The 26295-nt window shown below is 44.1% G+C and overlaps 1 long non-coding RNA gene across 1 annotated transcript; it reads right to left on the bottom strand.

Moving 5' to 3' along the window:
- Positions 1-1641: 1641 nt before the first annotated feature.
- On the bottom strand, positions 1642-16740 carry LOC140517035 (uncharacterized). The gene is made up of 3 exons (XR_011971443.1): positions 12374-16740; positions 3812-3895; positions 1642-3368 (listed from the first exon to the last, which is right to left on the bottom strand). It is a non-coding gene; the product is annotated as an uncharacterized lncRNA (long non-coding RNA).
- Positions 16741-26295: the final 9555 nt, after the last annotated feature.

Raw genomic sequence — 26295 nt, 5'->3', positions numbered from 1 at the left:
AAAAACACGGAGAGAATCAATGAGCAAATCTATAATGGAGAGGAACTTCCACTTGGGAAGCTCAGCTAAGGCATCTCCCAGGGACCTGATTCTAACCTGGGGCTGCGTTATTGGCTGAGCACCATCTCCTCCCCCCAGCCCAACCCATCACACCTGTTTTTAAAGTTTCATCACAAAAGTGATTTTTTTAGCCCAAACCTTCCCTGCTCTGCCCATCCTATGGATTTATCTCAGGAGGAGGCAGCCTAAGCCTGGGGCCTCTCCTGCTCCTCCCCTGCCCCGAGGTACTCCTGGGAAAGCAGAAGCAGCAGTCTGATGGCCTAGCTTCTCTTAGCTCTTTTCCTTCCAGACATGGGAGAAGGCAGGAGAGGATGAGTGGGTGGCCTGGCTCCTCTTCTCTTGCTCCTCCCTGGGGAAGGGAGCAGCAGCCTGGCAGTCAGCCTCCAGCCTGGTTCCTATGGACCATAAGCAGCCCCCTCCCACCCTCTCTGGCTCCTGACATAGAGTCTGGCCTTGCCCCCTGGGAAGGCAAGCCTGGTGGTGCTGCTGCTCCCATGGCCCTCTTCCTTCCGCACATGAGTGGAAGCATCCAAGGATTAATTCTTGGAGAAGAATAGGTCTAAATTTGAGGATACACTGATTTCTTTGGTCTGTTTACATCCTCAGGTTTATCTTAGCTCTTCCCCAGCACAGACCAGGCCTCCAAAGCTGAGGATAAGTGAGGATAGGTGGACAAGTGATGACCAAAAGGGATAGATGATAATTGAAAAGATGGAATGATGGGTGGATGGATGCGCAGATGAATGGATAGTTGGATGATTGGTTGGTTGGTTGGATTGTCTTTTCCCTTATAATTCTTGTCATCTTGTGGGCTCTCTAGGTACCTCCAAGGCATCTGGTCTTCCTCCTTGTAAAGGCAGCAGCAACATGATGTCCTTCTCCCTCCTCTCTCTGCCTTCCAGGCATGGATAGAGGCAAAAGGAAGAGAGCAAGAGAGGAGGTAGGCCACCCATCCATCCATCCATCCACCCATCTATCCATCTAGAACCAATAATAGACTGTGACCTCTGCTGTCTGTTCTGCCCTACAAAGACACAATTTATCCTGGTTGCGTACTTTCTATTAGCTGCATCAAAAAAGATTTGGGCAAAGGTGGGTAGAAAAAGCAGAAGACACATCACATCTCAAGTGATCTTGTATTCCCCCCTTATCCTCCATCTCACCTGAATTATAAACACTTTGAAGTCTGTCTCCAAAAATATTCCTTAGTTAGATCATATGTTGTGCAGGAGAGGTGGAAAGCCCTGGGAGAGTAATGACCTCCAGCCCCTAGGAGAAGCACAGGGAATTTTTCAAGGCAGCCTGTGACTAAGGAAAGGAGGAGCATCACCAAGGGGCTGAGCTGCTCCTCTTTTGAATCCATTATGAATACACACCTAGGCCCTCCCAGACACTGCCTTCTCTCTAAGTAAAGAGTAGAGGAGGATTACTGGGGAAGGAATTCCCCTATACCCACACCCATCACCAGTATTGATGGGACACATAGGGACAGGCCACTCTCTATACCAACCAACTTTCACCAGCACACACACAAATACATGAATGCATGACTGTGCACACATGCATACATGTATACAAACATATATTCACATCTACGTAAATATGTTTATTTATATATATGGTTACATGTAAGTGTACATTCCATGTGAAAGCATAGGTTGGATCAGCCATATCCAGCTTCCCTCTGTCTCTCTTAAATCTACGTATAATAGGATTCATGGTGCCATATAGGGCTTTCTTTTGTGTAATTCTTTGTATCTGGAAAAGCTCGACTGCACGGATGTTTGTCATAAGAAGAAAATGGGGAAGACATAAAGTGAAAATGCCAACTACTGAGCTGGTCAGAGACCATGACGCTGACCTTGATCCCCTCTACCCCAGCCACATCTTCCAGTGTATTCTCCTGCTCTGTCCCAGGGGTTGGAGACCCACAAATGACTGTGATGACATTTGCTGTATAGGCCCTCCAAGTGTCAAAGAGAATCTCATCCCAGTCTGCAGTAAACAACAAAATAACGGCTAACGTGTTAAGCACCTTCTATGTGCCAAGCACTGGGCTAAAGGCTCTACATTTCTTGTGTCATTTGATCCTCACAGCCACCCTGGGAGGGACATGCTATTATGGTCTCCGTTGTACAGAGGAGGAAACTAAGGCAAACAGGTGAACGCACTTGCCCAGGGTCACACAGCTAGTAAATAGTGTCTGAGACTAGATTTGAACTCAGGTCTTTCAGACTCCAGGCCTAGTGCTGTGTGCATTGTGATGCCCCTTGAAGCCCAGAATTCCATCACTTCCAGCAAACAATTCTTACTCAGCCCGAAGCCTAGATGGTGACACAATGCACATAATTCACTTCAGTGGTGTTCTCATATCCCACATTTTAGCCTGTACAAACAAGCACACAGCAAATATATGTCCAAATTTTCACAGAATGAGCTGCAGCTTCCTATACCGCCTCCCTCGCTGCACATCAGTAATTGGTGTTGTGTGGTCTCCTTGATCACCCCTTGGCCATTTTTCTGGCAACAGCCTAAATAGACAGGCCCTGCCTCCAGCTCCCTGAACTTGGGGACAGTTCTCTGGTGACTGTAAGGATGGCAGCACCTCTAAGAGCCACCTCTGCTCCTCAGAGCCTCCTTACCTGGAATATCAGGAAATAAACAGACCTCCCCACGCCGACGTAAACACAGGTTCACTGGACTGGGGCATTTTGGGGTGAGATCTTGGCCCTTTTCTGGGGACAAGCACTCTGGCTGTTCATCATCTGCATCTTCTTCTTCCTCACACCATCTCAGGAAGCTGGGGATGCCATGGAGAAAGAGCTGGCCTGGAGTCAGAAAGACCTGAGTTTAAATCCTGCCTAAGACGCTTCCTAGTGAGGTGACCCTGGGCAAGTCACTTCACTGCTGTCCTCCACATAATAACGCCTGCTTGGCAGGGTTGTTGCGAGGATCCAGTGAGGTCATGGAAATGTGTAACATGTAAACCTTAAGGTGCTATGTTTGTCAAGGCTAAAAAGGGTGTTTCTTGTTTAAAGAGGTGAGCAGACTCTAAAGATGCTTGTCCTCTTGCTCCCAAGTGAGGACACCCCCAGCAGGGGGCGGTGTCTGGTCACAATTTTTACAAGACTGTTGCCACTCTGAGAGATCCATTGGTAAAATGTCCATGATGACTTTTTTTTTCCCATTTCCATGTCTGGGAGGAGGCATTTGCACCTTTAAAGAGGCTATTTCTCTTCTCTTGTGTCTTCCAGTTGGAGACTCCAAAGACCTTCGTAACATACGGATGGTCCAGGTGGTCCTCAGCCCTAATGGAGAAAAGGAAACTTCCTAAGGGTCATTTTCTGAGAATTCAAGATGGACATCAGGAAAGTGTTCCAAGACAGAGGGCCCCCAGTGACTGATGCTGGAAAAAAAGGGATGTGGAAATTCAGGAATGATTTATTGTAAAGACTAATTGCTGAGAGAAGAAAGTAAGTCTACCCTCATCTATTCACATTCAGATGATGTCTAAAGGGAAGAATGCTTCTGCTGAAAAGGGAAGGGAAAAAGCATTTATAGAGTAACTACTGTGTACCACGCACTCTCTGTGCTCAGTGCCTGTACAAATGTTATCTCAAGTCACCTTCATAAGAGCCCTACAAGGTTATTAACATTATCTAGATAATAATTATTATGCTAATATAGTCTTCATTTTATAGTTGAGGAAATGGAGGCAAATAGAGGTAAAATGACTTGCCCAGGATCTCACATTTAGAAAGTGTCTGAGGCCAATTTGAACTCGTCTTCCTGCATCCAGGCTCAGTGCTCCAGCCACTGTGTGACCTAGTCACCTCTAAAGAAAAAAAAAGCAACACATTCAATTAATTGACAAAATCAATATCAAGGGAGATGTTACACTTCTCTTAATGAAAAACCAAAATCAAAACCAAAACTTTATTTTGTTGGTGACTGACAAACTGACAAGAAAACAACTTTTATTCCCCAAATCACCATAATTATTATTTCTATTTAAAAGGGGAGGCTGGCAGGGGGAGAGTTGAGATGGGAGAAACAGGACATTGGACTTTACCACATTAACCCTGAAGGTGGGGTCAGTGTTCCTGTTAAAACAGCGCCCTGAGAAAACCAGTCTCTGCTTTCCATAAAGTCAACTTATGGATGGTCCAGGAGGTCCTCAGCCCTTACTGAATCCCCAGATTGAGAGAGGCTCCTTCCAGCCTAGATCTATAGTTCTATGTTTAGAGCCTTCTAGGCCACATAAGCAACACTTCTCCAAAACAGAAATTATGCACCAAAGATAAAGCAACCCCAGCTGTTACCATGATCTAGGAAACTCAGAATCCAAAAAAAGGGGAAAAAATCATGGACACTGACCTCGAGCTCACTCAGCACCCCTTTCCCACCTCCTACACCAGGAGACCCAAGGACACAACACAGGCTTACATCAGAACCACCCCTGCAGCTTCCCCTTCTGTCTTTCTGGTGCCATGGAAATACTAAGGCCATGCTGTCCAGCTTGGTTACAGCCCTTCAGGAGCAAAAGAGGCTGTATCCCAGAAGCACCAATGCTGCAATGCTCTGACCTGTAGCCTCAAGGCTGCCAACGTTGGGCCAGAGAGCTGAGGAATCCAGGGAGCAGGACAAGTCACCAGGGCAGGACACTGTCCATGGGCGGGGGAGGGGTGCTGGGAATCACATCAGAAAGCCTGAAGGAAGAACCCAGCACCCAGCTGGGGCCAGTTCTGACCACCCAAAAGTCAATTGGGGGAGAGTCTAGTGAACTGTGAATTGTCCAGGATGGGAAGAAGCTTTGACATCCAGCCCCCAAGGAAATTACAATCAAAGGGGGAAAAAGTCAGAAGTAAGAGTCAAGAAAAATGGGTGGGGAATGAAGATTGAATGGAATAAAGAAAGTACTAGGAAGAAAGAATACCAAAAACCCAGAACATAAAAATATCAATCAGTAGGAAAACCAATAACAACAGAAGGAAATGTGACCTCCAGATCTAGTAAAAGAGTTCAGGGATCAATGAACAAATACTGCAGACTGAGCTCTTGAGATAGAGAATTCTGGGGAATTTAAGGAGTGCACAGCTCTTGAGTAGTTTAAACGAGCAAGGAGAATTGTGAGAGCAAAATCGATGTCCTCCAAAGCAAACGTAATGACGAGCAGACCAGAAACACTTGAATCTGCCATGGTAAGTCTCCAAAGAAACAAGAGAGAACCATTGATGGAGAAAGTGAATCCACAGTAGGGAAGGACAAGCCAGCAGAAGAGAAGCAAAGGCCAAGAACATTAAGGTAAAAGATATAGATCTCAAAGACAGGATGGTGGATTTTCCAGAATATAACAGGACAGAAACATAATGTCATAACCAGGGAAATATGGCTATAGAGAGAGCTTCAGAGAATTTCTCAACCTCAGACATGAAACTTCAAAGAATTCCCAGATCACCTTCAGAACCAAACCCGACTACAAACTCCGAAACACAGAGTGGTTCAACTGAACAAATTCAGAAAGCACACATTCTGCAGCCATCAGGAGAAAGACCTTCACATGCAGAGGAAAACACCTTTCTGCATCCCAGGGGGAAGCATCCTGCAAGTCTGAGCTTAGCCACATGGGACAAAAGACCCATGTTCAATAAGAAAGAAGGATTTGAAGCATGTTTAGAAAGAAAAGCAGAAATGAGATTCTTTGCTTCTCAAACACCAGAAATGCCAGAGGAGTGAACAAATCCAACAGACAAGGTCAGGAATGGCAACAGAGGGAGCAGAAAAGAGACTTCTTTCTAAAAGTGCAGAGAGACAGTGGTGATGGCAGAAATCTGGCAGAGGTAACATTGGTCAAGTGGACAGGGGGCATTCTGGACAGAAAGCTCCTATGGGTAAAGGGAGATGAGGACCTAAAATTGGATGAGGCTATGGGGATTGTGGTCCTGAGAAACCTATTGTCCTGGGAGGAGGGAGTTGGAACCTTTGGGGGTGATTAGCACCTGGAAGAGTAGGAGAGCATGGACATAGAACATATCCAGACAAATGAGGGGAAGAAGTCAACAAGAGAGGGTATGGACCTGTGGTGGGGGAGGGACTTAGGGGAGTGTCCTTTCTGATATTTGCAGTCATTGATCTGGTCCTGAGGGGGAGGCACAAATGGAAAAATAGGTAAAGCACACAAGACAGGAATCATGGGGTAGTGAATCAGAGAATGAGATTCTAGAAGAAACTGAAAGAGAAGATGGATAATAAAGAGTGAAAAAATCCTTTTGGGAAGGGGCACAAAAATGAAATTTTAAGCTTGTGAACAAGATGTGCTGAAGGAAGAGAGAAAGGTGGAAGCATCTTTGCTAATGAACAGGATAAAAGATGGAGAAGAACTACATTCCCCAGTGAAAGTAGGAGAGAGGAATTCATAAAGTAAATCCTAAAAGGAAAGAGGTACCAAAAGGGAAGAAAGGATGGGGGAGGTAAAGAGAGCCAGTGAGAACAAGGCCAGCTTTAAAAAGATTCAAAGTAAAGTAACAGAAGGGGCAAACGACTGTGTTTACAGCAGAAAAGGGAAAAAATGGTTTCTTTAAAATTTTAGATATAGATGGAGGAAAATATAAACCTAATTCTTGTAACTTTAATTGTGAATGGATTTAAATAATTCAATAAAAAATGAACGAATGGATGCGAAAACAAAAGCTTACAATCTGTTGCTTAAAAGAAACACCTTTAAAAACCAAAAACCTACATAGAATAAAAATGAGGGGATGCGGATAGGAAAAGAAAAATGCTTTAATCTCCATTGAGAGTATCCAAAAAAGCAGAAGTTTTCATTGTGCTGTCAGACAAAGCAACAATAAACATTCCAAAAAGAAAAAGGGGTAAATAAGGAAAGGGCATTGTGCTGAAAGAAACTGGAGACACTAGCCAATATCAATCAGAAACCTGTATGTTCCAAATGCCTTAGAATCCAAATTCCTAAGGGAAACAGAGACATGATAAATAAAATGAAAAGCTGGTTCTTTGAAAAGATAATCAAACCGATAAACCCCTAGCTAATCTGACTAAAAAGAAAAGAGCCAAAAATCGGATCAATAAAATGGCAAAGGAGTAAGAAGGTAAAATCACAGCAAAACCAGAAAAAAAATTTTTTTTAAGTAGAACAAATGAGGTACAGTTAGCTATATGATAACAAAATTGAGAACACAAACAGAGGAACATTTTCAAGGAAATACTCAAGCTATCAGAAGACCAATTAGAGATCCTCCTTGACCCAATCTCAGAAAAGGAAATAGATGGAGCTATAAAGGAGCTATCAAAAATAAACAATCCATATCCCCAAATAAATAACAGACTTTTCTGAGGGGTGGAGGTGGGTTGTGGGAGCATGAGAGCTTGAAAGTTCCTTGGTAGTTTTGTGGCATGGAAGGTGGCAGAGGGAACCAAGCCAAGCCTACTTTATGAGCAGTAGAGGAAAAGAGACCTGCTTTCCCTTTGGGGAAAAAAATAGGGTTTGAAAATTTGCAGACTTCCATCACTGAATAACCTGATGATCAGAGTTCAGGAACATGGTCTTCTTTGGGAAGGGTCGATCTCAGCAAGCTCTGATTTTAGGTGGCCATGGTAAGGAGCTGATTAGATATTTCTCATTCTGGTTGAGGAATCATATTCTATCTTAGCACTGAAGTTCTGATAGTAAGCTTGGACAAATCAGACTATTTTGGAATTCTTCATGACTGCTAGAAATTTCAGGAAAGGATTAAAAACAGACCCAGTTTTGAGGGTTGGTAAGAATTTGCCCACATGGGGTCAATTTGGTAAAGAAGTGTTGAGGACACAAAATCCTCTGCTTTACATCTTTCCTTTTGCATCTAATACTCTCCATTTGCCCAGCTGTTTTCATCTCGTAATTCTTTGATGGTGTGAAGTAGGAAACCATTATTGAAAATGACCATCTACCCAATCACTCTTTAGCAAGAGCAGCACTTTTGTTGAACTGATGCACAACTTTGGGTTGCAGCAGTCCATACCCCCTGGCCCACATGGGCAAGCACATAGAAGGCTTTCTTATCCAGCAACTGTGTGAAAGTTGCCAGATCAAGAAAAAGGACATGATTTTATGAGTCTGGGAAATGATACAATCTTAGAATAAGAGAATGTCTGGGCAGAAGGTGACTTTAAAGGCAGTCAGCTCCTGGCTGGGCCTTGTTTGTCACGTCAGCTCCTTACCTGAGTGACTTTCAAAGACAGTGGCTGTGAAAAATGGGAAGAACTTGGAGAATTGGTCCAACAGACTTCATCACTAATCCTTAAGTAATGGGAGGGTGAAAGCCCTCCCATGCTCTGGGAAAAGCGTGGCCAGCTGTGGGAAGTGATGCTGTCCACCACAGGAGAAGCCCAGGCTTGTTGTTCCAAGTTAACTCACAAAGGTATTATACAAAATGGCTCCAAACAAAATCACAGAGCACAAATTGATCTGTCATGGGGAAATTCAACAGAAAGTCTTTGAAACTCTCTCCTTATGAACCTAGTCATTTGGGGACAGGAATAAAGTGGACAGAAGACCCACACCCAAACCCAGTTGTGCAGCAAAAGCCAAGGAAAAAGGTCCATCTTTCCCTTCCTAGCTCTGGGAAGCCCTTCATCTTTGTAGGGACCCCTCATCTCAGAGCTTTATAACTTTATCAACAGACTAACACATGCCTCCCACAAGACCTCTAGGGCAAGATTGCTGCCCCATCCCCTCTCATCGGCCTGTTTGACCAGGCACCATTTGCAGTTCACAAAGGCAGGGAGATAATTGCATGTTTCCATATTTTCATGAAATGGAATAATCCACTGTGTGTTGGTGAAATGGCCTAAAGAACTGGGACTGAAGGACAAGGTTGTAGGAACACTTTGGGGGCTCCTTACCTTTCGATATAAACTTGTGACTATTTTTTTCTAATGCAGAAAATTTATTTTTTTAAATGGGGACCCTGTGACTCATTTGCTGAAGTTTCAATATATTGTTTTCATATTTAATCTGCAGGTAGTAATATATAAGATCATAACAGGAATCAGAATTGAGAGGCAAAGATAAGGAAGGAATGATTTTTATGATTTGTCTTAGGGAGAAATGACAGAACTCTGGTTCTATTAAACACACTTACACTGCTATCCTGTGTCTTATATACATATTTTTAAATTTCCATCGTTGTTCTTTAATAGCCTATACTGAAGCTTGTGTGGTATATTTTCTTCAGTAGCAGATATCTGTCTATGGGTCAATTTGTGAAGTAACAGGCCATGCTTCAGAACTATAGCCTGACTTCTTTATCTGATTTATTCACAATGGTGTATTTTCTTGCCCCATCAGTATCTGGAAACTGCCAAGTCAAGAAAGAGAAAATACACTTTGATGTCTAGAATATCATACAATCTTAGAACATTAGAATGTTAAAACTGCTTGGAGACTTATACCCACATTTGATGTTCAGTCATGTCCAATTTTTTGTGACCCCATAGGTCATAGCACACCAATACTGTCCTTAGGTTTTCCTTGGCAAAGATACAGTTGTGGTTTTCCATTTCCTTCTCCAATGAATTAAGACAAACAAAGGTTAAGTAACTTGCCCGGGATCACACAGCTAGTAAGTGTCTTCTGAAGAGTTATTTGAACTCAGTTCTTCCTGACTTCAGACCCATCACTCTATCTGGGCACATAGTACATACTTAATAGATGATTTTTCCATTCATTCAATCAATCAATAAACGTTTATTCGGTATCTCCTACGTGCCAGGCACTGTGATAAGTTCTGGGGGTTGGTTGGTTTTTGTCCCTTGTGCTCAAAGAGGACCCAATAACACCATTATGTCACAGTCAAGGTACAGTGTGTCCATCCAGCTGTGGCTGATCAGACCGATACATGCTCAGAAGGTTCTCCCACATCTTGGCACAAATAGTCCATGTGAATATTTGGGTGGCAATATCTCTTTCAATTTGTGCAGTTCGTGTTTCTTTTGAACTACTGCAGTTCTGCTTCATGCATAGAGCACAATGACTTCTTTGATGAGGGCATGCCATGCTGGGTGGTCCTGTGCCAGGGTTTCCCAAAGCTCTTCAGAGAGACCTTGAGAGTTTGTATAGTTTCTGCTTAACTCCATGTGAGTGTTTGCCTTGCGTGAGTTCTCCACAAAATGGTCTTTTAGGTAAGCATACATTTGGCACTCAAATAACATGGCCAGTCCATTGGAGTTTCACTCTTTTCAGAAGTTTAAATGGTTGGCAATTTCAGAAAGGACCTTAGTGTCTGGTGTCTTATCCTGCCAGATCTTCAACATCTTCCTAAGATAATTCAGATGGAATCAGTTCCATTTCCTGGTGTTGCACTTACAAACTATTCAGGTTTCACAAGCATACAACAATGAGGTCAGAACAAGGGCTCTATAGACCATCAGTTTGGTAGTCAATCTAATACCTCTCCTCTCCCACTCTTTCCTTTGGAACCTCATTGAGCTAGCTCTGGCAACTCATATGTCAACCTCATTACCAATGTGTACATCCCTGGAAAGCTTACTATCGAGGTAAATGACCTTATCCACAGGATTCAAATCTTCTCCATTGGCTGTAACCAGTGGTTCCATGTATGGCTGGTGTGGTGCTGGCTGGTTTTCTTAATGTTAATTATGAGGCTAAAATAAGCACAGGCAGCAGAAAACTGATCAGTACTTGGCTGCAATTCAGTTTCAGAAGCTGCATTGAGTGTATAATCACCTGCAAGCAAAAAGTCACGCACTCATTCTCCCTCCACTTTGGCTTGTCTTGGCTTGTAGCCTTTTCAAGCTAAATAATGTGCCATTAATGCAACAGCTGATGTTGATGCCACTTTTGTCCTCAGAGGTGCCTATTGCTGAAAACATCATGCCAAAAAGCATGGAAGCAAGCACATAGCCTTATTTCACTCCATTGGTGACTGAGAAGACACGAGAGCATCATCCATCACCCCAAACCTGGGCAAGCATGTTGTACAAGACTGACAAACTTCTCCAGGCAACGAAATTTTGACATAGTTTTCCATAAACCCTCACAATTGTGTACAGACCTGTTCTGCTCCTGGGGTTTCTCCTGGAGTTGTTGGGCAGAAACACAATATTGAATGTTTCTTGGACCTTTCTGAAGCCACACTGGCTCTTAGACAGATGACCATCTTGCAGACAAAGGATCAGCCACATAAGGAAGACCCTCACAAGAATCTTGCCAGCAATGACTGAGAGAGAAACACACACACACACACACACACACACACACACACATACACACACCCGTGATTGTAGCAAGAAAATCTCTTTCCTTTATCTTCTTAGAGATGGACCATGGAAGTATCTTTGAGCTCCTGGGGGACAGCCTCCTCTTGTCATGTGACCTGGAAGATTTCCTTCTGGGGATACAAAATGGAACAAAAGATAGTCCTCACCCTCATAGAGCTTACAATCTAATGAGGTACAAAACATCCAAACAAATACATACAAAGCAAGTGATGTACAAGATCAAACAGAAAATAATTGAAAGGTGGTACAATGCACAGGGTAGTAGGCCTGGAGTCAGGAAGACCTAAGTTCAGATCTGGCCTTAGACACTTCCTAGCTATGTGACTCTGAGTAAGTCTCAGTTTTCTCTTCTTTTTGATGAACTGGAGAAGAAAATGGCAAACCATTTTAGTGTCTTTGCCAAGAAAACTCCAGATGGGGCCATGGAAAATCAGGCATGACTTTAACAGCTGAACCACCATAGCAAAAGAGGAAAAGAATTAAGAGGGGTTAAGGAAGGCTTCCTGTAGAAGGTGGGATTTTTACTGGGACTTAAAAGAAGCAAGGAATGGCGGTCATTCCAGGCTATTACAATTGTCCAGGTATGAGGGCATGAGACTCTGTGCCAGGCTGGTGGCAGTAACAGAGGAGAGAAGGGAGTATGTTCTAGAGATGTTGTGAAAGGTACACTCCACAAGCTACTGCAGCAGTTTGAATAGTGCCCTAGTTGGGATCCTGAGGGACTGAGAAGATGTTTTTGCTCTGGACAGAAAGTAGGAAGGGTTAGGAATGATCACCAGCTTTGTCTAGGATGTGTTGAGCTTAAGATGTGTCCAAGATGTCCATTTTGAGAGGAATGAAAGGCAGTTGTCAGGCAAGGTTGGGAGTCAGCAGAGTCTGAGGCAGGAAAGGTCAACCTGAGCAGCATCAGCATAGAGAAAGTCATTAAATGCATGGGAACTGCTGAGATGACCCAACGAGCCCCCCCCATTGGCACCTCAGAGAATTCTGTCATTTTACTTGTCAAATTCACCTTTCTCAGCATACAAGTGGAAATTCTTTGCTAGAATACTTGGCTGTAACCTGGACACTGCAGAGCCGAAAAAGAGAGAACACACTTAAAACCCTGGAATGTCCATTGATCCTAGAGTCTCATAATGACAGGGCTAGAAAGGGCCTTAGTGGGTCATTCACTCCAAGCTCCACACTCAACAGTTCGCTTTTGTTCTATAGTTTTGCTTGTCAAACTTATTTTTTCCCTATCTGATGAGATGTCATCATCACTCTGTCTCCTCCCCAAACATCAGCTGGAAACCAGAAACCCCTGAAAGGGAGACTGGATGTAGAGCCTGGAATCTCTGATTCTGGAATCCTCAAGAGACCCAGAGGCTTTTGTTCTGTAGGGTTTCTGGTCCTAACCCAGCTCACTTTGTCTTCCTTTGGCATTCACTCTGGTTGTTTGACTTGCAGACACGGCAGCAAAGGCAGTAATTAATTTTTATACCAATACTTAAGTGTTAATGGGAGGAAATTAATGGTTTGTTTCCATTTTAGGAATAGTGGGAGATGGCTGAGGTTGGGGTTCTGTTAGCATCAGGCTTGAATTGCCTGTAAATAACCAGACCACTGGTTATTTTCACCCCTATAGTGTTGAGGCCCTTGTGAGGTGGATCTCCTGCCCTGGTCATTACCACCATCACCTTACTGATCTGCCATCAAACCGGGTCTTGTTACTTTATTAAAAGACCCCAGTATTCATTGGGTCTACAGCTACCAAACCCATATATGTGTGCAGTAAAACTACCCTACTATTGATCAGTGGGCTCTGCATCTAAATCAGGCCCTTTCTGTCTCTAAAAAGACTTCCTGGTGAAGGAATCAGCTCCATTGAGATTACAGGAATCCCTTAGAAACTTGCTTAGTCAGAGTTTGATGTCCGGATGCCTATACTACTCTTGAAATGGGTGGATCTGACATGTAACCAGTAGTAAGAATTGTCCTCAACGATGCAAAAGGCTGTTAACGGCATTTCCCCATTCCTTTGGAACAGATGCCATGGACAGTCTGGCTGCTCAGATAGAGCCCAGGCTATCACATACAAAGGCAGCTTGGTACTGCTGGCGTTGGTCACACTGGGGCCAAGGGCAGATAATAGAGGCACTGTTACCATCATGGATTAGATGACCAAAGTCACACCCCATGAGGCACTATCGCTGCTCAGTGGTGTTGGTTATCAGTTGCCAAGGGTTTTGTTTGAGGTGTGTCCATTTAGCCACGATGTCTCTCCCCTAAGCCAAAGTGCCAAGGGACATAGAAGCCAGGGTCTGACAAGTTTCACACAACCTCTGGTTTCTGAGCGAGAGTGACTTGGGCTGCCCAGGACTCTGGACTAGAGTCCCCCCAATGAGGATTTGAGCCTGGTCAGGTTAGTTCGCTGCGTGCAGTGTTGCCAATGTTTTGGATCTCGCTGCTGTCTTTAAGGACAAACATTTCCCAGGTTGGAGCTTCAAAAAGGATTAACTCCTGGGAAGAAAGGTGCTAACAATTCCGCTATCTGCTGCTGTCCAGAGCCTCTGGTGGTCGGTAACGCATCCTACAGGTGCAGGAGGCCACTGATGTCGATAGCACGATGAGTTACAGCCTCAGCAATGAGAGGCAAGGTGTCCTTTAGGCCAGGTACCATGTGGGGTGATGGGAATGCAAGGACAAGCTTGAAAGTAGCCCAGATTGTCCGAGGTGGGAGGGGCCTGAGGTCGTTTGCTCCCAGCACCATATTTGACAGGACCCTTCTGTGGTCTGCCTTCCTCTTGTAGTCATTAGCATATGTTTGCCTTGCGGATGCAGAGACAGAGATCAGAAACTGCCAGGTCGAAAAAGGATAGGGAAAGATAAAGGAAGCAGGAGGAGCCACTTCACCACTCTGTATGGAACCAGACCTTTCAGGTTTACGGGACTTGGGAAGGACTGCTCTCTGTACCACCTCTCATCCCTATACTGAGCTGGGTCCATCCATAGGAAGACAAGCTGGGAAAGAGTACTACATGTTTCTATATCTGCAGGATCTACCACATTTCATTTTAATGTGCAAGTTCTGGCATGTTGCTTGGAATAATCAGGAATATTGGCAAAGAATTCATTTAAAAGTTCCAGTTCTGTAGGTAGATAGGTGATGGACTAGACATAGTGAAGGAGGTTTGAGAAGAAAATACGTTCTTCTCCTCTGCTGTACCATTTTCATTCAAGGCTCTTCATGAACCCAAATCTGCCAAGTCTATTCTTTGATGAGGGAAGGAGAAGGCCATTGCAGAGGATGGCCTCAGGCCCAAGCATTTTTCCAATGACTCTGAGTTCTTGGTTTTCCTGACCAATAGTAATGCTGTTTGATCATTTGAACAAGCAGTCACAGGAGGCTTTCTTATCCATTATCTGAAGACTGTCAGAGTAAGACTGGGTTGTTCTTAAGACCCTACAATGCCAGAGAATATTAGTGACACAGAATTATGAGGCAAAATGGGGCCAAAATGGGGTCACATGCTTCCCTGTGTTGGATAGTACCTTTCTGTTGTTTTACTTATCAAAGTAACTGTTTTCCTAACTGCCTCCAAATTCAGTTGCCATTAAAAACAGAAGGAGAGGCAAACAGGAGAGAGGGAACAGTAGGTTATCATTCCACATTAGTCCTTAGCAAATTCACCATGCTCTACACAAGTGTGGCAAGGCCTTGACTATCATCTGAAAAGCCCAGGGGAACTCTGACATTAAATCCCCCAAATCACGAAGCTTCTTCATGTGATGTTTAACATCCAATTTTGAATTTCTCCTTAAGTCACTTAATTTGAGGACTTCAAGGACATTCAATACGGGAAGTCCTCCAGCACCAATCTGATATCATAGAGGAAGGAACAGGGTCTTGATTTTTCCTTGTGTCTAGACAGAACTTTTCATTGCTGCCAGGATGGGTTAGCAAAGGATGATCAAAGACATGGAGTAGTCCCTACATAGTCTGCACTGGGAAAAAACTGTTTACTCCAATGTTTCTAAGTCTGCATGAAGTAACATATTTCATTCTATAGTTTTGAAATTCTTTAAAGCACTAAAAGTCCCATGATTATGAGCAGACTGTTGGGTCTTCTTTTATGATAAGTTAATTTTCTAGATATATTTTCTCTTTCATGGCTCTTCTAAAATAGGGAACCCAATTGTTCCTTCTAAAATTGTCAAAGTGCATTTTCTATTTTTAATCTGCACATGGGACATTTGGTTTCCATTGTAGCATTGGGAAAATCAGAGTTTTAGAATTGGAGGAGACATTAAAGGATGTGAAGTCTCTCTGTGAAAAGTTCTCAAACGAATCCTTCCTGGTGTCCACATGCAAAAGTTTGGGAAATTAAGGTGAAGATAAATGCTCTGAAGACCACTTTCTGTAGGTCTGTGCCAATCCCGAGAGTATGTGTCTTTCTTTGTAGGCTACTACAACCTTCCCCATGAGAATGGGACTGTTCTTTGTTTGTTCTCCTCCTTCTCATCTCTGATTGTTGATACTTCATCAGGTATTTGCTTCCAGTATTAGTTGAGTATTTTTGTCTTGGGGAGAGAACTCTCCCTGCCTTTGTGCATGTCTGTGAATGGGAATAGGGAGGTTTAAGTGAGCACTATCAGGAAAGAAATCTAGTATTATTAGAATTTCTTTTATCCCTTGAGATATAAACTGGTTATGGTTTTTCCCCTGAGACAATCGGCATTAAGTGACTTGCCCAGGGTCACACAGCTAGTGTCAAGTGTCTGAAGCTGGATTTCACCTCAGGTCCTCCTGACTGCGAGACTGGTACTCTATCCACTGTGCCACCTAGCTACCCCAAACTGATAGCCTACTACCTATAATTAATTCTACATTTACTTTTGTTGGATGGGTGAGCTTGTTTGTAAAGGTCAGGAATTATTTCTTTCATCTTGTTGAATTTGTGAGTGTGTGTGGGAAGCTGGGATAGGGTGCTGTTTTAAGTGTTCTCATTTATATACAAGTCTTATCTAAGCAAAAATCTATCTTATCTGGTCCTGAGCAACTCATATACATTTTTAAAAAATGTTTTCCTTGTCTGTGACTTTCTTGTGAGGATGTAGCATTGGAAGGGGCAAAAGGGCTTCTGTCTGTTTTGTGCTTTAGGTAGAAAGGTGTTCAAAGTCTTTGAAATGTCGAGGGTTTGATCCTTTCTTAGGGTGACACTTAACTTCTTCCTGTTCTAAATTTGATCCCTTTGGGTGAAACGAATGAGAAATGGAAAAATTCAGAATGAAGAGCAAATTCTGTCTTCCCTTTTCTTCTGAGATATGATTGCCTCAAAAAATAAGATTTTAAAAAGGGAGTAAGAAATGTTACATATAATAAAACCCACTCAGTGAAAAGTAGAAAATAAATGTGAGAAAATTAAATAGCTGAAATGAGGTCTAAATAATGTGTACAATATTCATTGGTATTATATATGTGGAACTTCTGAATAATTTTACCATTAATTATTTTATTGAAAACAATTGGAATATTTTGGAATTATTTGGGAATAACTGGAATTACTGAAATAATTGGAAATTTGAAGTCATTGTTTGTTATGACTAATATTTGTTGACATGGCTGTCACAGAGGCAAAAATATAGACAGTGGAAGTTTCTCTAATCATCTTCTAGGTTATAGATATGTGTTCCTATATTATGCTTTTTGAGAATGAGAAAAGGTTTTTTGTTTTGCTTTTGGAAACTAGACTTGTGGATTGCTTTTAATTGTGTGAAAAGATTCTTAAAATAAAAAGTTGTCAACTTTGATTATCTTGCTGCTTAGAAAAAATTTTGTGGACAGGTTGATTAGTCCCCCTTCCTCACACAGGTTTTGCCAGGGCAATACTTTGTTTCTTTCCATTGAGTTAACTTTTCCTGATTGTGAACAAGGCATAGTTTATTGCCACAAAAGCATTTCATGGTATTTTGTCCCTTAAGGATGTATCTAGCATGATGTTTCAAATGTGCATGAAAATGGAAGCTATGAAAAGGCTTGGTTTTTCCCCCTACAAGAATGTAAAGCTGAATATGATTTGCCATAGATTGATTTAAATTCTATTAATGAACAACAAAAAAGAAACGCCACTGTATAATTTTGAAATCAGAGTACATGTAGCCTTAATGTTCCTTCAGAACAAGAGGAGAGGAGAATTAAGAACCTTGGTACAGTTAAGAAGCCCTCCATACGTAGGATCCAACTCTGGAAGGCCAGAGCTCCTCAAGCTATGGAATCACATTAAATTTTGAGAATGTGGCTTCCTTGTATAAGCTGAGTGCTAGAGAAACTGTCAGCTGGGAAGGAGTGGGAATCACAAAGGCCATTATGTTTACTCTGAAATCTTTGAGTTTCTACAATGTGTTTGGAAAGTTTGAGATTTTAAAATCAGATCAATTTAAACATTGCATCAAGATTATAACTTGAAAAATAATTTCCATATTGATGGAGAGGCCACCTATTGGTCAATTAGAACAGAGGTACCCAATGCCCAGCCCAGCTCAACTAAGATGTAACTTGGAAATGTTTAACAAAGTAAATAAAATGATACAACCTAGATAATGTTGATTTGGAGTTTTCTAAGTCAATCTGCAGTCTGATTTCAGATTGTTTGGCCCCCTGACTGACAGCATAACCAAGATTTACCTCATCTCATTGCACTTGGCTATCTTGTGCTTTGAAGATCTTGAATTTGTACAAATGCAAAGTTATTGGTGAACCGGCATTGAGCAAGTCTACCAGTGCCATTTTTCCAATAGCACGTGCTCAAATCATGTCTCTGTGTCACATGTTGGTAATTCTCACAATATTTCAAACCTTTTCATTATTATCACATCTGCTAAAGTGATCTGTGACCAGTGATCTTTGATGTTGCTTTTGTAACTGTTTTTGGGTGCCATGAACCATGCCCATAGAAGATGGCAACCTTAAGTGATAGATGTATGCATGTTCTGTCTGTTCCACTGACCAGTTATTGGTGAAGCCTTCTTCTAATAAACTGTTACAGCCACCCCAAACTTCAGGAATCACCACCCTGATCAGCCAGCAGCCATCAACATCATGGCAAGACCCTGCAAAAAGATTACAACTCCCTGAAGATACAGATGATAGTTAGCATTTTTTAGTAATAAAGTAATTTTGAGGTGTGTCTATTGGTTTTTAGACAAAATACTATTGCACACTTGACAGTAATATAATATAAACATAACTTTTATAAAAACTGGGAAACAAAAACGTCACATGACTAGGTTTATTGTGATACTTTATGGCAATGGTATGGAAACGACCCCACGTATCTCCAAAGAGTGCATGTGCAAGGATGTGTGAAGAGGCTGCTTGCAGTCTGGATCCTAAGTAATTTGGTGATTTGTCCCTGAGCAATCTCTCTGTCTTCCTCTCTATACCAAGTCTCTTATGTTCTGCTGAGCTGGTTTTCCTTTTCTCCTCAATCCCCCCAACTCTCTCTTACATCAAGCCCCATTCATGGAAACCATGATAGATCTGGTTTTCAGAGGAAGTGAAGACAAAAATCTAGATACTTACTCATTGGATTCTATCTACTATTGAGAGCTTGAACTGAATGTACTGGAATGTAATGAGAAAAAAATGTATCAAATACAAATTAGAACACAAATTGGGCTACTAGAATATGAACTGAAAATCTGGTAGCTTATTACGGGAATATGATGGTATCTCCTATTGTCCTGTGTTATTAAAATAGCATAACCCATGAATCAAAAAGAAACACTTCTCCATGATAAAGAAAAAGTTCCTGAGAGATGCAATGTTAGATTTTAACTTGTTTAAAATGTTTAACATTTTGTTTGCTTAGTCATAGACCCTGAACTTTAAAGTGGGATGTGAGACCTACAATAATAAGATGTAACAATTTATTAGGTGTCAAAATTCCCCTCCATTGGCGGATTTGGGAAGTATTCTATCTTTCTAAAGAAATACAGCCTAGTTTAATTACAAATGATATGATGTCATGATAGAATGCATGCTCTTCATGAAAATGTTTCTCTGATCTGGACTTACACAAAGTAGAGGAACGTGACAAAGGAAAAAGAATAAACTTGTATTAGGGTCAGCCTCCTTGTAGAACTGTGCAACGCAATAAGCAGTAGTGCTTTGTAGACTGTGATGAATGTCTGACCGTAAGGAAAACAGAAAGAGACATGACAGATGCCAAGGCTTAGAAGAGAAGAAAGACTCCTAAGGACGCTGACAGCATCAGGACCATCTGACGTTCATTTAGACGCCCTAAGTCAGGAGATCTTTACCTGGCATCCAGGAACCTTTTGTAGAAATATTTGTATGACTGTATTTCTACACAATTGGTTTCCAGGATGATGCTGTTTATTTTATGTATTTAAAAACATCATTTTGAGTGAGGGTCCTGAGGCTCAACCAGACTGCCACAGAGATCCATGATATAAAAATAAGTAAGAACTATAGATTTTTGGCCACTGAGAAAATTTAGATCCCTCTGCATGCTTCTACAATTGAGGCGATTCTAAATTAACCCTGTCCTGCACTGATGCTCCATTTTGTATAATTGCTCAGTCCACGTTCTTCCATCTGAGTCAGCTTTTCCTCTGAGTTAGTTATAAGTTCACTTGTTAGAATCCCCAAAAGATTGTGTCCTTCCTTGTAAAATTCCTATGTCCCCAACAAACCCTTCTAGGTGCCAGGGAGTCTGCTAACTCAGGTCTGCTACCAAGACGTGCAAGGCGCTACTGGGTCCCACAGAATAATTAATGCTCCTTAATGATCACTAGGCTCCCACATCAGCCCAATTGTCCCTACCCCAATGCTGTCTACACTGTAACAATTATATTAGTTTCCCCATTTACCCAACTCTGTATTCCCCAAAACCCTATTGTGGCTGGTGAGTTCTCCCTTGGTCACCGAGAGAAGACATTGACACAATTTATTGGTTATTGCTAGTCTAACTAATAAAGTGATCATGCTTAGACCATTGTCTTTCAGCTTAACTTACTTGTCAAATGGAACACCATACAACTGATTACTCGATAGATTTGCACATAGGAACAAGTATTTATAGTGAATGACTTAGAGGTCAATGGCAATGATGAAGTTGGGTGGCTGTATCGCCAAGGCACGTAGCACTGGCGGTGACTATGAATATGTTGCCATAGTTCTCAATTGCAAAGTATAACAGACTTTCTATATAGAAGGCAGAAGAAAACTTATTTAGATACCAAAAAGTCAAATCCCAGAATGAGAAAACAAACTCAGTCATAGTGACCAAGAAGTCAATACAGTTTATCACTGCAGGGGGCAAAGTCATTCCCAAGCCTCTCTGCCCCCTGCTGGAACGTTCCCACAAACACACACTCAGGAGCCTAAGCTTTGCCTACCTGCCTGTGCCCTTCCCAGCTCTGACTAGTCTGACCAATTTCCTCCCAGCTCTGCTCCACCCTTCCTGGTCCACCCATTCAACAAGCTCCTCCCACCATGTGTAACTTAGGCTAACCCTAACCCTAACTCTAAATTAAGATTTTCTCATTTACATTACCATTACAGTGGCCCAGTATACAGAACACTGAGCCTGGAGTTGGGAAGACCCCAGTTCAAATGTGACCAGAGACACTTGTTAGCTGTGAGACCCAGGGCAAGTTAGTTAACTTTTGTCTGCTTCCATTTTCTCAACTTCAAAATGGGAATACTAACGGCACCTGCCTTCATGGATTGTTGTGAGGATCAAATGTGGAGCAGGAGAGATTAAAATGACTGAGGAAACAAAGCCTGCTGGTTTAGTAAGCTATGCATGTCAAAGGTACAATAAATCAGGACCAGGCATCCTTAGTCTGGGGTATCAGCAGGCAATCACAATATTGGTTTATTACAAGAGAAATGATATCTAAACCAGGAAGAACCAAAACAGAGAAAGAAAATAATAGACCAATTTCCCTAATGAATACAGATGAGAAAATTTTAAATAAGATATTAATAAAAAGATTACAGCAATTTATCATGTGAATAATACATTTTGATCAGGTAGGACTCATAACAGGAATGCAGAGCTGGTACAATATTGGGGAAACTATCAGCATATATGATCATATCAACAACAAGACTAACAGAAACCATATGATAATTTGAATAGATGCAAAGCTTTTGACACAATACAACAGCCATTCCTATTGAAAACACTGGAGAGCATAGGAATAAATGAACCCTTCCTAAAAAATAACAAGTAACACCTACCTAAAATCATCGTGTATTACAAAATTACATGTAATGGGGACAAGCTAGCTGCCTTTCCAGTAAGATCTGGGGTGAAACAAGGATGTCCATTATCACCACTGTTCTTCAGTCTGGTGCTAGAACTGTTAGATTTAACAATAAGAGGACAAAAAGAAATTGAAAGAATTAGAATAGGCAGAGAAGAAACTAACCCTAAATGCGCTCTCTGCAGATGACATGATGATATACTTAGAGAATCCTAGAGAATCAAGTAAAAAACTGCCAGGCCTAGAGGCCTGAGGGCTACCCGAGTCTTACCTTACCTATCGCAGGTCTTCGGCTGGCCAAACCAGATAAACGTATGAGAGAAGAGACTTTCCGGAGTCGAACAAGGGTTAGGCTTTATTCAGGGTCCTGGTTACATGTGCAGGGGGAACTCTTCCTTAGGAGAGAGAGAGAAATCTCCCAAGGAGGCAAAGATCTTACAGTAAGAGAATGAAAGCAGAAGTGGAAGTGGGGAGAGAGGGGGGAGGGAAGAGCGAAGAGAGGAAAGAAGAGGGGCCTTCTGTCCTGTAAGGGCCCCTCAGCGCTAAGAGCGCCTTCAGGCTTTCCTGACCCTACTTAAGCTCTCCGGCCGCATAGTTTGCACCTGAATACCGTGCCTGTTAGATAACAATAGGTGTGCCCAGATCCGGGCCAGTCTCGAGGGCGGGGATGCTCTCTCCCATCACGTTTCTCACGGGAAGAGGCAGAAATGCACGAGATCTCACTCCTCAATTCCCTGCTGTTTCCTGGGGGGCCTCATGAGAACTCTAAGGTTTAGAAGCTCGCACCTTTACCCGCCCGAGACTGTCCACATGGAACTGAGCTTACACCTCCAACAAAAAACTACTTGAAATTATAACTTTAGAAAAGTTGTAGGATACAAAATAAACCCACATAAATCATCTGTATTTCTATACGTTACTAACAAAGCCCAACAGCAAGAGACAGAAAGAGAAATCCCATTTAAAGGTACTGTAGACACTATACAATATCTGGGAGTCTACCTGCCAAAACAAACCCAGGGACTACACAAAACACTTTTCACACAAATAAAGTCAGATCTAAATAATTAGAAAAATATCAGTTGCTGATGGGCAGGCTGACTGGTTTTGGACCCTCGCACCCTGAGTTCCTCCATGCAGGGTGCCTTCTTCCCACCCCACCCCCACTTTTCAGCCTCCCCCATTAGAGAGCAGGGACCCCCTTCCTTCTCTGCATTTCTGTCTTCAGTGTTTAACACAGTGCCTGGCACCTAGTAAAGCTGAATAAATACTTATTGACCAACTTCTGACAGTCAGGACCACCCTTTCTTAATCTTTTATCTGCACAGATTGTCAAGGATGATCACATTTTGTTTCCACAGAAATTAATAAGAAACAATTTGTGAAACCTAAGAAGTCCTACCGATGGCAAACATCATAGTGGAGGGCAGTGGGGGATGCTGGGTGACTGCTAATCAGCATGTCTAAGATTCACTTTAATGAATGCTAAAAAAATTTTTAAAGAAAGATGGTCATTCACTATGAGCTCCTTCATCTCCCCTCTCCATCACCTTGCATCTCTCGGTGCCTCCTGCCCCTCTTCCTTGCCCGAGATGAGGTGGCCATGGCCTCAGCAGAGTGCCCTCTCTGCCCCCCCACCACTTATTTTCAGTCTCTCCAGGCTCATTTCCTGCTGTCTACAAAAACGTCAGCGTCCTGCAAGCCCACTACCCTTCTCTCTCTCCACTGCTGCCCTGTGGCTGCCCCCCGCCGCCCACCCACAGGGTGCCCTATGCCACCCACCCACATGGTGCCCCATGCCACCCACCCATGGGCTGCCCCCAGCAGCTGCCTCCACGCCCACTCTCCTCCAAATCTGGCCGGTCCCCACATACCCCTACCCAAAGGCCTCTAGCACCCGACTGCCCCCTGGGGAGGAGGATGCCAGCCAAGGCCGGGCTTGGCCCCCTCTCCCCCAACCCGTCCTCCAGGAAGGGGGGTCAGAGTCCAGAGGAGGGAGGCACGGACCCCCCCCCCCCCACCGAAGACCTCTCCTCACCACTGTGACAACGGCAAACCCCCCCCCACACACACACACTGGGGAAGCGTGTCTACACCACCAGCGGGTTCTCTTCCTTCCCAGCCCCCCCAGCCCCAGCACGGGGTCTTAGACCACGCGCTGCCCAAGCTCACTCTCTCCTTCGCCTAAGCCCGGCTCATCAACACGTGCCGGGCACACAGCGCGGGGCGCGGAGCTGACCAGAGAGCGGCTGAGCGCGGAGGCTGTCCTTCGGCTCTGGGCTGGCCCTTGGAGCCGACCCCCCCCCCCCCCCCCAGCCTCTGGACGCCCCTCCCTCTCCACCTCCCAGTTTGGAAGGGGGGGGGAGGGCGGTTTCCTGGTCTAACCCTCCCCCTCCCCCACCTGCGGTCACAATGCAGTGACGTCATCACACGATTTCCCCTACTCCAGGGCCTCCTCCCTGTGCTCTGTGCTCCGCGTTCAAAGCCCTTCCCACGCCTCCTATGGCCCGCTGTAGGGGTTGGTTCTTTGAGGGGGACACTGTCTCCCGCCTCCATTCCCTGACAGAGCCTCCCTCCCAGGCCTGCACGGCTAAGGGAGGGAGAGTGAGAAGAGATGGGCTCCAGTAGGCACCAAAAAGAGCCAGGCGCATGCGCACAGCCCACCCAAGCCAACAAACTACGTTTCCCAGAAAGCACTGCGCACCAAGCAGCCACATCCGCCCCTCCCTGGGCTGTCATGGAAACCGAGCCTGATGCCTCGGCTATTGTCACGTGACTTCAGCTTCCTCCTAGCCGAGTTTTCCCGCCCCTCCCCCCTCCCCGCGTCTGGTTCGGCCTGGCTCCAGCAGCCCCGGGAAGGAGGCGCTTCTGGAACCAGCGACCCTGCCCCGAGCCTGGCGTGCTCTACTTTGCGACCCCCCACCCCCTTTAATTAAGGGGGTAATTAGCGGCCGAGGGTCTTCCCTTCGAACCCCCCGGGGAGGGGCGGGGAGGTTGCCTGCGATGCCAGTAATGTTCTGCGCCCCCCCCATTTAGAACCTTTGTAGCCAATCAGCTGAGCCCATGTAGACCCCCACCCCCACCCGCACCCCCACCCTTGTCCCTGCTTTCTCATGTTGACATCGTGTGTGCTCCCTTGGCCGGCGTCCAGGAGGCCCCTTCCCACCCTGGGACGCCCCCTCCCCCAAAGGGCTGGGAATCTTCCCCCACCCCTTTAAAGCTTGGTGCCCCTCCCCCCATCCGTGGGCTCCCCAAGGTCCGCGCGTCCCTCCTGGGGCTCCGCTTCGTAGAGGGAGGTCTCCGGCGTGCAAGCCTCGGTTTGACCCCTGGAGCAGCCTGTCCGCTTTTGGGGGGCCGAGACCCTTCGGAGGGGACTTCACCCTCTGCCTCTCGTGGCTCGAGGTCCGGACCCCTTTTCCTTCCGCGTCTGTCCTTGGACGTTGTCCCAGGGTCTTGCTGTCCCACAGGCCCGGTCTCTTTGGTCTGTCTGCCTTGCTTGGGCTGGGCTCGCCGCCTTCTCTCCCCTCGTTTCTCCCAGGTGTTCGTGTAGACCTTAAGGAAAAGCCATCCCCTGCCCTTGAGGCTGGCCATCTGTGCAAGGTGAGCTCTCCCAGCCTCTGGAGAATCTGCAGCTGGGCAGCGGTTTCTGATCCTGGCCGGCTCCCCTTTGGTTTACTCTGCGTCTTGGGTTCCCGAATTGCAACTTTGTTTCCGATCAGGCTCCAACACTTGCTTTGCCTTTGGATGAGCTTTTAGGTCTGTCTGGTCTCAGTCTGCATCACTTAGGCTCCTGTGCTTACCTCCTCCCAGGATCAAACCCTTCTGGAGCTTTAAAATTCACATTATTGGATTTTCAGGGCTATAGGTCTCTGCTGTGTCCCATCTGCCAAAATAATCCCTCTGTGGCTCCTTGGGTTGTTTTCAGCATCACAGGTAAGATTAGCACCTCTCATGGTTTGCTTTTCCTTCCCTGTTCTTCCTTCCCAGCTCTCTGTTCTTCCTCAAGAGGAGTGACCTTTGGAAATGAAGGAATGGCCCCTGTGCTGATGGCCAGGGCCCAACAGGTAAGTGGGAGATTCCTGTTCCTTATGGAGGTGGGGAGACCCCCTTTCAGACTGTGGTGACTTTCACAATTGAACAGAGCAAGGATTAAAACAAACCTGACATTTGTCTATGAAGAATACTGTGTGCACAAAGCCAATGCATCCAGAATTAGAATGAAAGCAAAAAAACTAGAGAAAACTCTTTTTTATACAGAAAATTTTGCTAATAAAGGTCTCATTTCTCAAATATATAAGGAACTGAGCCAAATTTGTAAAAATAAGAGCCATTCCCCAGTGATCAAGGGATACATACAGGCAGTTTTCAAGAAGATGTCACAGCTATTAATAACCATATGAAAAAAATGCTTTAAATGACATCGATTAGAGAAATACAAATTAAAGCAACTCTGAGGTACCACCTCACACCTTTGAGAAGTGATAAATGCTGGAGGGGATAAGGGAAAATTGGCGCACTAATGCGTTGTTGGTGGAGTTGTAAACTGATCCAACCGATTTGGCACTAACCCTAACCATAACCCTCTGCTGTATCTCAAAGAAATTTAGGGTTAGAGAGAGGGAAAAAAAAACTTTTTGTACAGAAATATTTGTA

Source organism: Notamacropus eugenii, unplaced genomic scaffold, assembly GCF_028372415.1.
Source record: "Notamacropus eugenii isolate mMacEug1 unplaced genomic scaffold, mMacEug1.pri_v2 scaffold_126, whole genome shotgun sequence".
Lineage (NCBI taxonomy): Eukaryota > Metazoa > Chordata > Mammalia > Diprotodontia > Macropodidae > Notamacropus > Notamacropus eugenii.
Note: the sequence above shows the minus strand (reverse complement) of the source record. Positions and strands in the feature narration are given on the sequence as shown.